General features: G+C 29.3%; 1 long non-coding RNA gene across 2 annotated transcripts; it reads left to right on the top strand.

Annotated features, from left to right (window-relative positions):
* The first annotated feature begins 4715 nt into the window (after window positions 1-4715).
* LOC130509479 (uncharacterized) lies at window positions 4716-7088 on the top strand. Of its 2 annotated transcripts, XR_008943505.1 has the most exons (5): window positions 4716-5321; window positions 5580-5673; window positions 5779-5842; window positions 5926-6734; window positions 6846-7088. It is a non-coding gene; the product is annotated as an uncharacterized LOC130509479 (long non-coding RNA). The 2 variants fall into 2 exon arrangements; XR_008943504.1 differs by having other exon boundaries at window positions 5779-6734.
* The last annotated feature ends 8120 nt before the right edge of the window (window positions 7089-15208 follow it).

The raw sequence follows: 15208 nt of genomic DNA, 5'->3' as shown, positions 1-15208 counted from the left end.
GAGATGAAGTCTAGACTGTTTTATTATTTTCTGGAAATTATAATAAATCATAACATAAGCTTATTTTGATAATTTTTGCATCATCTTGATGTTTTTACCTATATACACTTAAAATAGCCAAAATAAGAGAAAACTATAGCTAACCATGAAAACTAAACTAATGTGTATCTAGCTACAAGAAGTATATGTTATGCATGACAACATATTTTACCTTAATGATGTTATGTAGTTAACATCATAATTTTAATTTTATTCAACCGAAAAGTGATGCGGATATCAGTGACTGTCTAAATCTCCTGTTTTATCAATTAAAGCATGATGTACCTGGCGTAATTTAACTAAAATTATATTTTGATCCACGTTTTAAAAGTGTAAAAATATTTTTAACAAAATCTAATTCAGAAAAGAAAAAAAATGATTGCTGACTACATGAAGTATTGGTCATCACATGGCTAACCATGCATAACCATGACTATATGTTATGCATGACAACATCCCTCAACTTTATGATGTTATGTAGTTAACATCACGAGTTTAATTTCATTCATCCAAAACTAACGTGGATGTTAAAGACCGTTTAAATATCTCATTTCATCAATTAAAATACGAGAGACCCGACTGTAATTTAATTAAATTAGATTTTGATCTGCATTTTAAAAGCTTAAGATTATTTTTAACAAAAACTAATTTACAAAATCAATATTTTTAAACATTTTTTGATAAGCAGTGCTTTAGCATTTTTATTTTAGTGTATTTTAAAAATATATAATTGTATTATTTCTTATTTATATTAATATGAAAGTTATATAAGATATTATTGAATTTTGTTTGTTTAATTATTTTAATCAGTTTTGTTATGAAATTTTAATAAAAATTTGTTTTTTTTATTAATTGTATGATATATACTTCTTTGATAATTTTTTTACTATAAAACTTATTTTGTTGTCAATTTACTGACTCTAGAATTTTATTTGTTTAAAACTTATGTGATGTCAACTTAAACTAAATACAATGTTGCGTAAATAATTATATATTATATATTTTTACGAATAAAATTATCAAAGAATAAAAATCTAATATGAAAGTTTAACTAAGTAATGGAGCACCTAACAACGTATCTTCACAGACCAAGAACTACGAGATCACCCCTTTCATTCTGGGGTGACGGAGGGATCGTACCGTTCGAGCCTTTTTTCATGCTTTTCCCGGGGGTCTCGAGAAAGCTGCAATCAATAGGATTTTCCTAATCCTCCCTTCCCGAAAGGAAGAACGTGAATTAATGCAATTTTTGTTTAAAATATATATAAAATAATTTCATTAACTTAATTAGTTTCATATTAAACAAATAAAATATTAGAGTTAATAAACGACATCAAATAAGTTTTGTAATAAAATGTTTTATCAAATAAGTATATACCACACAACTAATCAAACGAACTAAAGAAATTTTATTAAAAGTTCATAACAAAACAGATTTAAATAATTAAAAACCTTAATTAAATAATATCTTATAAGCTGAAAAAAAAATATCTTATAAAACTTTTATATTTAAGATAAATAAAAATATTATAAATATATTTTTCAAATACACTAAACTAAAAATTTTAAAACACTAGTTTTTAAAAAAATTATAAAACTTATTGATTTTGTAAATTAGATTTTGTTAAAAAATATTCTTACACTTTTAAAACACGGGTAACAATCTAATTTAGGTAAATTACCGTCAGGTTCTTCATATTTTAATTGATGAAACAAAATATTTAAACGGTCTTTGACATACACAACATTTTTTGAAATTAAATTTGTGATGTGAACTACATAACATCATTAAGTTTAGGAATTTTTTCATGCATAACATATAATTTATGTAGCTAAGTATAAATTAGTTTAGTTTACATGGTTAGCCATCTAATGGCCAATAGTTCATGTAATCAACAATCATATTTTTCCTTTAAAAAGTAAATATGTTTTATAAAATTTTGATAAGTAGTGTTTTAACCTTTTTATTTTAGTCTATTTGAAAACTATATAATTATACTATTTTATTTATATTAATATGAAAGTTATATAGTGTAGTATTCAGTTTGGTTTTTAATTATTTTAAACTTTTTTATTAAATTTTAATAAAATTTCTGTAATACGTTTGATTAATTGTGTGATACATAATTATTTGATAAATTTTTTATTATAAACTTTATTTTATGTCAATTTATTGACTCATAACATTTACTTTTAATATAAAATTAATTTTAATTAATGAATTATTTTATTTATATTTTCATAAAAACAAATTGCATTCATTTAAACTTCGTAAGATTATAATATTATATTTGTATTCTTAGATTATTTTTTATTAAAAATATATAATTAAAAATTATATACATGAGATCATATTTGGTTTAAGTTGACATCAAATAAGCTTTACGCAAATAAAATGTTTGAATGACGTCAAATAAGTTTATAATTAAAAATTTATCAAATAAGTATACATCACACAATTAATCAAACTAATTACAGAAATTTTATTTATAAGTTCATAAAAAACAGGTTAAAATAATTAAAAATAAAATAAATAATAGCTTATATAACTTTCACATTTAATATAAATAAAATAAGATAATTATGTAGTTTTAAATACACTAAAATAACATGTTAAAATACTACTTATCAAAAATGTTAATATGTAGTTTTAAATACACTAAAATAACATGTTAAAATACTACTTATCAAAAATGTTAAAACATATTGATTTTATAAATTATATTTTGGTAAGAATATTTTTATGCTTTTAAAACGCGGATTAAGATCTAATTTCAGTTAAATTAAGGTTGCATCAATCATATTTAATTGATAAAACGAGATATTTAAACGGTCTCTGACATTTACATCAGGTTTTCAATGAACGAAGTTAAACTTGTGATGTTAACTACATAACATCTCTGAAAGATTGGGAGGATCGAGAACACAAGTTTTTGGGTTTGTTTAGGAGCGACTGAATAATCGAGTTAATGGATGGACCTTCAAGTTTTTACCAAAGGAGGAAAGGAAGTGATTATTAAATCAGTGGTAACAGCTTTGCCAAATTATATCATGTCATGTTAATGTCTACCAAAGACAGTAACGAAGAAATTGACAAGCGGAATAGCACAATTTTGGTGGAGCCCAGGAGGGAGTAAGAAAGGTATGTATTTAAAATCATGGGACAAATTATGTAATCCCAAGGATGAAGTGGGCTTAGATTTCAAAGACATCATGGATTTCAAACGGCTATGCTTGCAAAGCAGTTGTGGCGTTTGATTGAAAAGCCGAGTACTCTATTTTTTAGAGTTTTTAAAGGACGGTATTTCAGGAATGCATCATCCCTGGAACTGTTAAGATCATACACACCATCATATGGCTGGCGCAGTATTATCTCTGCTAGATCTCTGCTTAGCAAATGACTAATTAAATGGTTGGGATCATGATCATCTATCTCAGTATGGAATGATCCTTGACTCCCAACCACTCGCCCGAGACCAGCAAATAGTATCAACAAGAATTTCTCCCCGATCTTACAGTAGATTCTCTCATCAATACGACATCACGTACATGGAACTTACATACAATTCAGTCTCTTGTGGATCCACAAGATATACAGAAAAATTTAAGTAGCAGAGGAATTCAAGGTGATATATGCTATGCTCGTTGTGGACAACCAGAGGAATCATTGAACCATGTGTTCTTTGAATGTACACCAGCGATCCAAGTTTGGGCACTGTCACGTATTCCATCGAATCCATGTATTTTCCCAACACAATCACTTTTCAAAAATATGGACCATATGTTTTGGAGAGTTACTCCGCAGATTGAGAATCATCAATTTGCATGGATCTTATGGTATATTTGAAAAGAAAGAATAACAGAAAAAAAAACAACAACATAGATATTGATCCCAGAGATACTCTCAAGCTGGCAGAAACATAATCATTACTCTGGCTGATAGACACAATTACACAAAGGATTACCCAAAGTAGGGTGAATGAGGTTACAACCGTACCTCCTATTCCGGGAAGATGGTGTTTCACAGATGGATCGTGGAAAGATAAGGATTTACATCTAGCGGGTTTCGATGGATTACTGGGGGGCACAAAATACTCGAGCTAGTCTTTCACCCCTTCATTCGGAAATAGAGGCGCTTATTTGGGGCAATTGAATGTATGAAGAATTTACGCCAATATCATGTCACGTTTGCAACAGATTGTTCTCAATTGGTGAAGATGGTTTCAGAACCAGAAGAACGGCCAGCTATTGCAAACTTTTTTGACCACATAATACGAAGAACATGTTAAAGATTGCTTACTTCGTCCTCCGTCCCTAACCGCTTGATCTTTCATGCAAACTACAGTCCTAAATAAACTTTGCATTTAAATCGACTTTTTTAGCAGCTCATTTAAATCAACTAACTCTCTACAATCATTAAAGTAACTGTGATTTCTCATCAAAAACAACATTCAAGTTGGATGATTCTAGGGTTAAGGGGATCTATACTATACTAAAAGGTGAATATAATCAACAGAGAGGCCGTCCACGTAGGCAGATCAAATCAGCCAATAAGAAACTGATTTTTTGCCATGTCATTCGCGCTGGGCCAGTCTATGAATGGATCCGTGATATATCTTTATTTGGTCCAAAAGCCCATTCGAAAACAAGCCTTTTTGGTGGTTGAATCAACTCCTCCTTCTTCGTCGTTTACGCTTTTGTAACCGAGAGACGATCAAACGACATAGACTCCATCACTCTGCAATCAATCCTTGGCAATCAATCCTTCCGAGCTCTAATCTATGGATTCTTTTCGCCTTTCTCCCTCAAAGTTTATTTATACCACTTTGATTTTTCACAACTTCTTAATCTCCCTTTCCATCCTCGAAAAAAAAACCTCAGACCATGAATCCCGACAACAAAAGCCCTGTTTCCGGCGACCTTATGTCGAAGAAAGCAGCTTCCGCCGGCCCGATCAAACCTACTGTCGAATCCGGTGTCTCTTCAGCCAACTCTGTCTCTGTTTTTCCTGTTGCGGAGAAACCAAACGGCAAGTCCGTTGTGTGTTCCGATGTGCCTATCAAACGTCGGGGTGGAACCGGTGTCCCCTCCGCAAAAACTGCTCAAGTGGTGTTCTTTAGAGATGTCAAGTTCTGTTTTGTTCAAGAAACAGAACCGAGCTGTCCTTGAGAGGAGAGAGGACAGAGTTCCATGAGAAAGTGATGGTAAGAATCAAAAGTCTGGGAGAGGGCAGCTTTAGAAGCTAAGAATCAAAAAGTCTTATCAGTCTTTTGTATACCAAGGTAGAGAAAAGATCTTTGATTCTGTGATCACTGATCTCATGATACATAAGCTTATAAAAGTTATATTTGTTGCTACTTACTTAGATCAATAGTGTCATGTGTTTTTAACTTCGTTTCGTATCATCCATGATTGTAAGTTATATTGATGGTTCTCTGCTTTCCCAACGTATAGTGATTTAAGAATGATGCAATAAGACCTCTCTCTTATATGATTATGACTAATATTGGGGGTTTCTACTTTTTCAACGTCATTAAAAGCAACGATATGAGATTGGGACCAGTGTGGTTAAAGTTGAATGGTGCACCTGAAGAAGTAAAAAAAAATAATAGGGAGAAGATAAAGCTGTTGAAGGTGTGTTATAAATCACTTACACTAATTTTTGGTTATGTTTTTAGCTTCCAGATGATGGCGAAATCATGTTTTAACTGTTATGAACATCTGTTTTTTCTTCTGCAGCGAAAGACTACTGGCCTTTGGTTTATTGAACTGAAGAACAATGAAATTACAACTGAGGAAGTTTGTGAGGGATACTCTTCTTTTGTTTGTTTTTTTAAAGAAAAGTAATTCTCTTAATATTCATGTTTTTGTTTCCCATAATTCTAGGTAACTGAGGTGGTGGTCTCAAGTACCTTAACGATATCAACTAGAACAGGGTTGAAGAGCCAAAAGGGTTCAAGCTTGAGTTTTTCTTTGTTCAGAACCCTTACTTCAAGAACACTGTCTTGACCGAGACATATCAGATCGATCAAGGAGTAAGCTGAGTGTTAAAGGAGATTAAAAATATCACTGGGCGATTAGATTCCACCATAGAGGAAATCAGAGTCCCATCCCCATCTTCAAAGTGCAAGTTACCGGATAGGCAAGAGGGGGGAGCGAGGATCTGAAAGCTCCGGATATTTTTATTCATCTATTTCTTTTCTATTGAGAAGTAAGAACATCACCAATTATATTTTTGAGGGCTTAGTTGTCTAACTATAGTCTTCATATTTTTCATCAGGATCACTGGTTTGTTAGTCCATTTATAAATGTGTATGAGCTGCTGCATAGCACACCAACAATGTCGGAGGAACATAAGTTTTTTAAAGTTCTTTCCTTTTGATTGTTTTGATACATCTGCTAGCAAATTGTCATACTATGTTCTGTGTTAAGACTTAAATGAATGAGTGAACTCATATTAGTTAATCCACATATGTGTACTCAGTGGAAGTGTTCCACAAAGTTACTTTTGTATGCATCCAAATACACTCAAGAGTTTGAAGATGTTTCTGGATTTGGTTGGCCATATGAAGCTGACCTTTCTCATGATCAGGCACATTGATTGCCAACAAGAACGCTGAGCTGCAGCACTGAAGGGTATCTCTAAGAACATAAAGCATAATGCTAATGTCAAGTTCATTTAAGGTCATAGAAAGGTAGGCTGAATCTCAGAATTTATATATTCAGCTATCTTTCTATGTTTGATATGCACTTCTATGTATTCTTGGTTGAATATGGATTTAGAGCTTGGTTTTGTTTGTATGCAGGTTAGACACTCACACTGTTGATGTAGATGTGATTATTTATACTTCCAGATTGCTGTTGGTGGTGGAATCACCCCATTCTTGACACTCCAGAAAGAGTGTGCCGAATCTGATGTCACAGTTGATCTGCCTTCCAATACCAACTAATATTTGGGACTGATAACTCAACGTTGTCGTCTATATATCATTTTGGCGAGTTTATCACATTTGAACCCGTCATATATTTTTTTCGCTTTGATTAAATTTAGTAAGTTAGTATTTTCTAATTTAATAATACCATGATGGATGATATAGAAAAGCAAATTGTTAAAGTAAAGTCGAGATATCTTCAATATATAAGAAGAAAAGAAATAAACCAAAACTTGCAAAACAAAAATTTTAGTTTGTGGTAGTGTCATAATTACTCTAAAGATAATTGACATCCTTTACTTTATTCGTCAAATAAACGATTAACAGATTATTAGAGTGTATATGTTATTCTACTTAACTAAAGTATCGGTGTCTGGTGCTTATGATTTCGTTTTTAAAAAATGTGATTCCAACTTACAACTACCTAATAAATCTTAGAAGTCTATAAAAAAAATGAAAAACCACTAATTTCTGGTTTCATCATAAAAAATTAAAATAAATAATTAATTTTTGTCATATGTTTAAATATATTACTTCAGTCCCTATTTAAAAATAGATGAGATTTTACACACCCAATATTAACACGGGATTATCCAAAAAAAAATAGCACCCTGGTCTTTGCAGAACTAACTAATATACCCATAAGTTTAAGAGCCATATCTAATAAGCTAAATGAACACAGTCACCGCTATAACTAACTTGAGGAAGTAAGATCTCCAATATTTCAACAATTGGTCAGACCGGATAGATATTACAAATAATATGGAAGAGTTAGCAAAGGCAAACACGTAAGCAATAACTGTAGACAATATGATGGACAACATCACAGACTCAGGTTATTTCTTTATGATGATGGACAACAACCCAGACTCTATTCTCCAGAGTACTTTAATTCCTTCTTACGATATTTAAGTTATTATAAGCAACTCTTTCATTTTTTTACATGCACTTAATATTTACCAGATTTCAAATAATTTTATAAAATAAAATACGTTCAAACCCAGACAAACCTCAAAACTTATGATCTTAAACTAAACAATTTCAACATTTATCCGCGCGTAGCGCGGAGATTGAATCTAGTATTTTTAGATGGTAAAGTAAAAAATGTTTAAGGGTTCCCAGAAATTCAAGGAGATGCAATATATTTTGAAAAAAGCAATAAAAAATGGACCAATGATGTCCATAGTTCTCAAGTCACTACTTTTTATTTTCTTCAAAAACTCTACAGAAATACTTCCTATTGGTCTACTCCTTAGAAATTATTTGCCTTGAGCTTGCCAATACAATCAATTCTCAACTATCCTATTAAAAGTGAAGTACAAATGTAAATTAACCCTCACTTAGTTTATATATTTACAATCATTGCCACTGGTTTTAATAATACATATATTAATATTAACACAAAGCCTCTCACGTAATACACCAAAACAAATCAACAAGCCCATTAACAAATTTTTAACTCAAATATTGATGTGTGTTAGTAAGGGGGTGTTATTGAATAGGGTAATTTAATAGAATTGACTGTAATTTAAATCCAGACTTAAATTCAGTGTTATTGGATTGAGTATTTTGTAGAAATAATTTAAATCCATTGAAAACCTCTGTTATTCAATTTTTTTCAGATGTCGTGAGAATTCAGTTATGAAAGATTTTAATGGAATTCAATGTATCTTTTTTAACTAAAACAAATCCCATAATTTTTACCAATATTCTTAAAGAAACCAGACTCATATTTCTTTTCTATCACAATCCTTCATACTTAAATTCCCAAACTTAATTTCAATTCCAATATTCAATAACACCTCCTAAATAGAATAATGTCATCTATACCTTTATTATTGTTATTGTACTATTTAAACATGGGTACCACCAACAATTCAAAAGCTTATTTATATATAACTATTTCAAAAAGTTGTTAAATATTTTAGTGATAGATATGAACCAAACAGATTAATTTTTTATATTCTAATGCTTCAACTATAAATTATCTAATTATATAAAATCATGACCATATTTTTAAAAATATTAATAGAATTTTCTCATATACATATAATCTACCCAACTATATCTGATCTATAATTGAAAATAATGTTAATAATTTAACATGACTTTATGCATTTTTTAAAATAATAAAAAATATTTTTCTAACACAAATGAATGAATAGAAACATATTAATATTTATTCTAATTGGTTGTAAATACAAACAAATTCAAATAAACTCTATGATTAAAAAACATATGTTTCAATAATTTGGATATATAAGAAATAACTAATGTAATTTGTCATTTAATTTATAAAATTAGCATAGAATACATTATTAACAAAATCACACTTATATAAAATATAGTAGATATTAAACATTGCAAACCGAAAAAGAACATCCGCGGGCGCACGGATCAAGATATAGTTTAAATTTCTCAAAATATATAAACAAAATAATATATTACAAATAAATCTGAATAACATAGTTTGAATACCTAAACTTAACATATAAATTGGTTTGATTTAAATATTTGGATAGAGAATCAATAATTATTTTAAGTATTTTGGTGTTTTGAGTATATTTAACTATTTTTGATATTTATATTTGACTATTTATATATATTTCAATTATTTAAACCAACTTAAAAGTACTATATATATATATTTTAGATGTTTTTTATAAACTAAATCTAAAAAATAATATATATAATTTTGAATAATTTTGATATTTAATCAATTTCGGTTTGGTTTTGGTACTTCTTTTTGGATCAGGATCGGTTCGATCTTTTGGATTCATATTTTTGCCGAACTCTAATATTAACATGAAAACAACATATTTTATAAAAAATACATCCGCACGGGTGTGCGGGTCAAAATATAGTCTATTATATTAAAACAGAAGTCACAACTTTGATTCATGTGTGATATTTTTAAAAATGAACTCTTAACTAGAAATAACTTACCATTCATTAATTACTAAACATATGGTTTAATAATATATCATTTCTAATATATTAATCTTAAAAATCAGGATTGGTTAACATACACATATTGATATATTTTCATTTAAAATTTAAATATATATTTTAAATTTCGAAAATATATTAAGAAGATCTTAACAAGATCTTAATTTTCAAAATTATATATAATTAATTTTAGGGAAAATTTTGAAAAATGCCATCAAATGAGATTATATTTTTACTGAGAATAGAAAATTTCAAAACTTAAATAAAAAATTAATAGAAAAAAAATGTATGATTTGTTTAAAATTTCTGGTTTTCGTAACTTTCGAATCAGTGTAGTTTCTTTTTCTTTTGTATCTGAAGAAGAAGACACAATCGTGGCAAGTGCCAACATATAACTTTGGAGTTTGACTTTTTTTTTGTTATAAACTTTAGACTCTTAGATACATTTGATATTCACCACAGTTTTCTTATTTCATCAAAAGTAAGAGTTCGTCAAGAAAATAATACATAATTTTTTTTTGTGAAGTCAACAAAAACATTCACAATCTTTTGATCTATTTATGTAATAGATGTGCTCCATATCGTAACAATAGCTGAAATAGCTTCGTGTTCTTTGGAACGAATGTGGTAAAACAAACCCCAAATTCCCTGTACATACGAATCATGTTTTTAGTAAAGTGAAAACCTTTTACTCTTTGTCTTTGCTGTGTTCTGCTCTGGTTCAGTGATCTCAGTTTTCTTTTTTTCTTACAGAGCAAGACAGAGACCATGATGGTAATTCAAGGAGAGAATCAGAAACTGAGTCTTCATCAAGCCTTGAGTCTTGAGACCTGTGTTTAAAATGGCGAGCGCCTTTGTCGCCATGGCGTAAGGCGCACCAAGGCGAAGGCCCTAACGCCATAGACCTCTAAGGCGAGGGTGGGTTTCGCAAAGCGCTCGCCATGGTGCGCCTTTACCTTAATCGATGGTGTCAAAGGCGATTAAAAGGCGCGCCTTAGAAATCTCACGGTGTTTTGACTTCTAACTTCCCTCTCGACCCTCTTCTTCTCACTTATCTCTCTACTCTCTTCTTCTCAAAACATCTCTGTCTCAACTTCTAATTTCATTTGTTTTCTTTTATTCTTAGGTCACATATCCATAATTAAATTTCCCTGTTTATATTAGATTGTTTGATCACAGATTCACAGTATATTTAACTATTTTTGATATTTATATTTGACTATTTATATATATTTCAATTATTTAAACCAACTTAAAAGTACTATATATATTTTAGATGTTTTTATAAACTAAATCTAAAAAATAATATATATAATTTTGAATAATTTTGATATTTAATCAATTTCGGTTTGGTTTTGGTACTTCTTTTTGGATCAGGATCAGTTCGATCTTTTGGATTCATATTTTTGCCGAACTCTAATATTAACATGAAAACAACATATTTTATAAAAAATACACCTGCACGGGTGTGCGGGTCAAAATATAGTCTATTATATTAAAACAGAAGTCACAACTTTGATTCATGTGTGATATTTTTAAAAATGAACTCTTAACTAGAAATAACTTATCATTCATTAATTACTAAACATATGGTTTAATAATATATCATTTCTAATATATTAATCTTAAAAATCAGGATTGGTTAACATACACATATTGATATATTTTCATTTAAAATTTAAATATATATTTTAAATTTCGAAAAATATATTAAGAAGATCTTAACAAGATCTTAATTTTCAAAATTATATATAATTAATTTTAGGGAAAATTTTGAAAAATGCCATCAAATGAGATTATATTTTTAAAATTATACCATATCTTTAATTTTTTGAAAACTACACTTATTTATAAATGAAGTGACTAAATTAACCTTACTGAGAATAGAAAATTTCAAAACTTAAATAAAAAATTAATAGAAAAAAAAATGTATGATTTGTTTAAAATTTCTGGTTTTCCTAACTTTCGAATCAGTGTAGTTTCTTTTTCTTTTGTATCTGAAGAAGAAGACACAATCGTGGCAAGTGCAAACATATAACTTTGGAGTTTGACTTTTTTTTTGTTATAAACTTTAGACTCTCAGATACATTTGATATTCACCACAGTTTTCTTATTTCATCAAAAGTAAGAGTTTGTCAAGAAAATAATACATAATTTTTTTTGTAAAGTCAACAAAAACATTCACAATCTTTCGATCTATTTATGTAATAGATGTGCTCCATATCGTAACAATAGCTGAAATAGCTTCGTGTTCTTTGGAACGAATGTGGTATCAAAAAATTAGTCAAACTCTTCTTTCTTTCTAAGATCATGGCGAAATGCAAAGCTATCAATAGTAGTTTCTTAGATAGAATAGTTCTTCACTCTGCTTCTTTGACGATTTTGACTTTTCTCAATATTACACGTGTATACATAATTTGGAATACATATAGCAAATAATGTATCTTTTAATTTCTCGGCTGGGTCTTTTTATACCCAACTCTCCTAAAGCTCATGATTAAACTACATGTTTCATAGTTCAAAAGCACTTAATAACAAATACGATAATAAGGTTTTACGAATACTTTTTATATAAGATTGTGTTTTATAGTTATCCATATATTTTTAATATATTCTAATTTCTATTTTTATATATTATAGTTCAGTAAAATTATTTCAAAAATAATTACAATACTAATAATCTCGAGTTTTCCACTATTAAAATGTTTTGAATTTAAAATTCAAAAGGGCCAAATAGTCTTATAAGACATAAGTAAGTGTAGTTTTCAAAATATTATTAAAACAGTATATTTTTCAAATTTACAATCTTAAATAGGGTAGTTTACAAATTATCCCTTAATTTTAACTAATTCCGTAATTAGTTTTGAAATATTATTATTCATTAATATATTATTTTGTCTTTTATAAAATGAAAAATAAAATATTATATATTATTTTAATCTATTATATAATCACAATTAATCATGTTAATTTTATCATATTGAACTTAATATGATAAAATTATATTAAATTGATAAATTTTTAAATTTTATTTTCATAAAAATAAAATATTTATTTTAAAAATATAATATGATGATAGAGGAGCTTAACATTAGCAGGCTATATATTACATGTATAAATTAATATATCTTTCACTTTTGTAAATAAATAAAATATTGGGTAAAATGAATAAACATAGAAAATACAGCTAAAATAAAATCCAGTTTTGAAAGGCGGGTAAAAATTTAACATAAATTAAATAAAAAATAATTGTCAAATATGTTTTTATGCACATATTAATATGTTTAATAACAAAATGCAAATATAATAAAATAAATATATAATAAGAAGCAAAAAAATACGTACGATAGTTTAAACAATTGATTATGTATAAGATGTAAACTATACACTATTGTATTTGAAATAGTTTTATAAATATTTAAATATATAATTAAAATTAAAAATTAAAAATGTATAATACTACTGATCTAAATAAATATATATGCATACAAAACTGAAAATAAAACCCGCACGGTTGTGCGGGTCGAAATCTAGTTCTTCTTATAACACATATAATTTTAACAGGAAGTGAATTCACAGAGATAAATATCATAACACCATCGGTAACAACCTAGTTTAAATGAAGAACATATTGAAAATATGTTAAAACTCACTAAGAAATTCATATCTGATGCAACTATAATGGGGAAATAAAAGGTAATGTGACCATGATTACAAGGAGAACAAAGTATCTTTGGATCTCATTTTGACATTTTCAAAGCCTAAAAGCAAGTCGAGCCAAATAGTTTAGAAAAAGGTTTGAGTAATAGATAACCAACTAACAAGTGTTTTTATGCTGGAAAATTGCATCATATAGCGTAAAAATAATTGTATAACGCTTTAATCTAAATAGTCAGAAACTAGAAAAATGTACTTTTGTCATATGCAACCGGTGAAACCTGAAACAAAAAAAAATTAATAAATAATTAGATAATGTAAAAAGTAATCATGACCACTCGTTATTCACATACCACTGTCAAGAAAACTATATAATATTAGAGCATAATTATCGGCGTCCTACGCCTCATATCTTAGCAATTAAGTGGCAATAATTAAATGAAAAATGACTAATAATATTTGGGACGTTCCTTAATTAAGAAGTGTTTGGGGATGTCCTTAGGAGGCACGTGTCACGTTGCGAATGGGCGATGATTATTAGGGCTTTCTGTTTGGGTTTTCTCGGAGGGCGATAGAAACTGCGATTCTCACTCAAAACCAAGTCTCTCTCTCGTCGGATCTCTCTCGACGGTGCTTCTCTCCCGACGGCGCTTCTCTCGACGGGTTTCTCTATCGACGGTGCTTCGCTCTCGACGGTTCTCCTCTCCTTGATTTCGATCACATTCCAGAGCATCTGTTGTCTCACCGACAGCGGTTTCCTCGAGTCGAAGGTGAAGAAGGTATGTGATCCTCCACCGTATTGAGTATTTGTATCAATTTTGTTGTCGTTCTCGGATTTAGGGTTTTGATGAGGATTTTGATGTCGCTGTAAATTTAGTGTTTTCAATATACTGAATCGTTTTCTGATCTGTGTTGATATTTGCTTATGATTTGCCTGATTGTATTTTTGGTGTTTGCGAAAAATATATTGAAAAGTAGTGAAGGGTTTATAGGCTTTTGAAAATCTATTACAAATTTCTAGTCTGTGAGAGAGTATGGTGAAGTTGTAAAATAGATTGTTCAGTGTGATGAAACTGATTTCTGTTATTCGTTTGGTTCTGTGTGTGTTATTAGGTGAGGTTTGCTTGGCTCTCATACGTGTAGCCATGAACTCTGAGTAGACTTTGGTAGGCATGGTTGGTTGTGTAACTTAATGGCTGTGTAACTTAATGGTTGTGTAAATGTGTAGTAACTCTGATTAGACTTTGGTAGGCATGAACTCTGATTTCACAGATGTAATCTTGTATGTATAGTCTAGTTTGTTTGCAACCAAATCATGTTTAATTCCATGTAGTGAGATGATAATCTTGTTTGTTTGCAACCAAATGTCTGTTTTATTTTTATGGAAAGTAAGTGAAATGAATCACAAGATACACTTCTTGTAGCTCGCTGAAAAGGTTGATTTATCTAACCTGTTCGACTGACATTGAGAGAGAACTTCAGGAGATAAAGTTTCTCCATAATGCCACTGAGGAAAAGCTAGAGAAGATAGTGGCTGACTTAGGTAAGAAGAAATCAAGGTTTGAATTGGCTCTTGGTATGATTGCTATTGTATTTGTTATTTTAGGTATCGTGGTCAAGTTTTAGTATAA

This window comes from Raphanus sativus, chromosome 3 (genome assembly GCF_000801105.2).
Source record: "Raphanus sativus cultivar WK10039 chromosome 3, ASM80110v3, whole genome shotgun sequence".
Taxonomy (NCBI): domain Eukaryota; kingdom Viridiplantae; phylum Streptophyta; class Magnoliopsida; order Brassicales; family Brassicaceae; genus Raphanus; species Raphanus sativus.
Note: the sequence above shows the minus strand (reverse complement) of the source record. Positions and strands in the feature narration are given on the sequence as shown.